Here is a 3,694-nt window from a genome sequence, read left to right on the forward strand (position 1 = left end):
TCAGAGAGTGAAACCATTTGGTACACATGCTGACTTATTCTCAGAGGGCACTGCTATGAAAAGTTAATGTTAGATTTCTTTCTACTGCGATCATCTTTATATTGATCTACTGTGAGCTAGTGGCCTGGGACACAGGGTCCAAGGATGAATTCCATTCCCTACATGGCACTGGAAGCCCACACAACAGATGGATAACCTTCTTGGTCAAGATCAGTGGGAAGACGGTTCCCACCTTCCAGACCAACTCCTGGCTGCCAACCAAACTCAGGGGTAGGGATGAAAGCTTGGCAGATGCAGGATGAGTGCCTCCTAATATCAAAAATATCCTGAGCTCAGCTTGGTGGGATAGTGGAATTCCCTGCCCTGTATTCACACACTAATGGGTGATATCTGGAATTTGTCCCATACCTTAATTAGTAAGTGCCTTGGGAAGACCCTTGAAGCCTTCTTCCTTACATTTCAGCAGGCATGGAGGGAAGCCAGCATGGTTGGGCTTCTGATTTGTGCTCCAGGATTCCTACGGAGGCCATTTTGATGGGTTGGGATCCTATCATACATTTACTCTAGCCTTTTTTTAAAGCCTTGTCTGGAGTTTTGGGCTCAGTCTCCCTACCTATTTGCCAATTGGTGTCCAATTCGGTAAACCCTGTGGACCCAAAGTGCTGTCATTGCCTTTTGGATTAGTATTACCACCACCTCTGTGGCTTTCCTAACCAGATTGCCACCTGAAATAGCCAGTTTGCGTTTAGCCTGTTGTTTTGATCTTTGTGTCACTTGGCCTGCCACTCACCTCCTTTAAGGACAACTTTATGATCCTCCAAAGTCTGATTCTGTGTGGACTAGCCTCACTCACCCTTCTTGTTCTCCTGGCTTTGAGTCTTGGGAGCTCCCACGTGATCTATAATGGTTTTGCTGCAAAATACGGGACTTAGTCCACCTTATTCTATAGTCCACTGCCAGTTATATGAGAAGCTGGGACATTGCACAGTGCAATCGGGATGAACCCACACTTCCTGCTTCTTGTCTCTGGGAAGCTTCAACCACAGGAGCCACGGGGGATTTGCCAGCCTTTTGTAAGAGAAAATACGGTGTGATACCAAACAGCCAACTGCCCAGCTCTATTAGCAAAGCCTGGCTGCTCTAACTTTTTGACAGTTTTCTTTTTCCTCAGTAGTCCACTGTGAAATAGAGTCTCCAGGGTGACTTGTCATTGGGAGGAATTCAGAGCTTCTGTATGCCATTGATAATTGAGTAAGGAGAAGCCAACAAAAGGATTACCACTGTTTTCCCAAAAAGCCAATAGGGAACCTTATGAATGTTCCAAATAGCTTCTACCTTCCTTACAGTACATTGTGGCCATTAAAGAGACTCTGCCATGTATATATCTTTTAAATTATTTTATTTTGTTGTTACTGCTGTTGATATACACAGAAAAGCAAACACTAACTCACCAATTTCCTTTTCTTTTCTTTTTTTTTACTGCAGGTGAGAGTCTGAACGCAGTCCCCAACTACCACAAACTGTGCAGTTGAGTTTCCCACATTTGGAGAAATCCCAGGGGTCAGCCCATCTGGAGTGCAGTGGATAATTCTTGCCCTGGGAAAACCACCTTTGTAATCATGGTATTTCCCCTGCCAGGTAATTATAACCCACCAGTTTCTTCATGTGCCATTTAATGCATTGATGACATTTTTGAGTTATGCAACCATTGCTCCTCCCTCATAAAGGTAAATTCACTTATCCCCCAAAAGTTCCTATCAAATATTTCAAGTTGTTGTTCTTAAGTTGGTCCCTTATAGATTGATCTTGAAAGAGCACAATGATTGAATATAAAATGTTTTACTAGTCGCTATTGTTAAGTTTTTAACTGATGAACTACTGCTTTCTATATGGTTTAAAGATTATCTTAGGGCAATAGTTTGAGGGTTTATCCAGTCCAGGAGAACTTTAAATTCTGTTTGACACTTCACCTCTTGTGATAACTTTTTGTTTTAGTGTTGAAAGAATTCCATGCAATCCTCAAGCTTCCAGGCCACACCAAAGTAGTACTTTGATAGATGGCTTTTCTCTTTCTCTTTAAACCTGCTATTTGAAATCATCTCAGTTAAATTCTTTGCCTTTTGTTGGAAGAGGCAGGTACTGTTTAGCTCCTTTCTACATGGAATATGTAAACCTTGACATTGGTCATTTGGAGCAATGACTGCATAACACAAATGAAATGTAAACTTGATTGTGTCAAGCCAATTTGCATGTGTGTTGTAAAAATACGTATAACAAAATAACTTACATTCCAACATATTTGACATGTGCAATTCATTTTTTAAGTTTTATTACTCCCTACAGCAGCCTCATAACCCCTAACTCCCCCTTTTTCCCTTCCCATTCATCCCTAGTAACCACTAATAAACCTTTGTCCTAATGCATTTGTGTATTCTAAATATTTCCTATATGTGGGACCATATAACATTGTCCTTTTGCATCTGACTTATTTCACTCAGCATCGTGTGTGGAGGTTCATCCATGTCACAACATATATCATCACTTCATCTTTCTTAGTGGCTGAGTATTATTCTATTTATTGTATGGATGTACTACAGTTTATTCAGTCTTCTGTTGAGGAAAAGTTTTTCCACCTTTTTAGCCAATGGGGTTTTAAAGTTATTCTGTCAGGTAATGTGGTTGCCAAGCCACAGCTGAAGGCATCTCAAATTATAGACGACACTGTCTTCCCAGACCTCTTGGTGTCAATTCCCAGCAATATTGTTTATTTATTGATGTGTGTGACCTTTCTGTGCCTCAATTTTCTCATCAGCTCTTCTCACTCGCTAAGGTCAGGGTGAATTTTAAGTAAATTAATATACACAAAACACTTGGGACAGGGTCTGGAAGGCAGTGAACGCTGTGCAGTGCTTACTGTCAGAGACCATCGATTGTAGAGTATCTGGGTGGCTATGACAGATGCTCTGGTATAGTAGTGATTATGTGTTGGGTTGCTAACTGCAAGGTCAGCAGTTCAAAACCACTAGCCACTCTGCTGGAGAAAGACTAGGCTTTCTGCTCCTGTAAAGGGTTACAGTCTCTGAAACTCACAGGAGAGAGTTCTGCCTTGTCCTATAAGGTCGCTATGAGTGAGCTTTGACTCAATGGCAGCGAGTATTTGAGTAGTGTCCAGCTTTTGCCAACAACTGTAGCTGTTCTCTTTTTGCTGTGGAAAGGATTAGAATAATTTACACAAAGTGCTTGACATGTGGTGGGCCCGTCTAGTCACTGCTATTTAATGATTGTGCTTTTGTGCTTACATTTGTTAGCTCTCTTACAGTGCTACAGGCATTGCCCTCCAAGACTTCCTTTATGATAACTGTGGGTTTCAAAGGGAATTTTTGAATACAAACAAACAAAGAAGACATTGAACTAGCAATACAGCCTTAATTAAGCTGGGAAGGTTCTAATGCAAAGTGGTGCTTTCCATTAAGTTGGAAGGCAAAGTGACTCACAGAGTAGCCACACTCATGAGAATCAACTAAGTCGCACTCTTGAGAGTCCATTATTAGATAATGCAGAATTGGCTCTATTTCATGTTCATGGTATTGGCGAAGAATATTAAAATTAGCATGCACTGCCAAAAGAACAAACACCTGGAAGAAGTACAGCCATAATGTTCTTAGAAGCAAGAATGGTGAGGCTTTGTCTCACA

At 41.3% G+C, this 3,694-nt stretch overlaps 1 non-coding gene across 1 annotated transcript; it reads right to left on the reverse strand.

Moving 5' to 3' along the window:
- Window positions 1-1,481: 1,481 nt before the first annotated feature.
- Window positions 1,482-1,646, reverse strand: LOC115873986. Its single transcript, XR_004048742.1, has one exon. It is a non-coding gene; the product is annotated as a U1 spliceosomal RNA (small nuclear RNA).
- Window positions 1,647-3,694: the final 2,048 nt, after the last annotated feature.

This window comes from Echinops telfairi, unplaced genomic scaffold (genome assembly GCF_000313985.2).
Source record: "Echinops telfairi isolate 266 unplaced genomic scaffold, ASM31398v2 ScPeMD7_7472;HRSCAF=8510, whole genome shotgun sequence".
NCBI classification, from domain to species: Eukaryota; Metazoa; Chordata; class Mammalia; order Afrosoricida; family Tenrecidae; genus Echinops; species Echinops telfairi.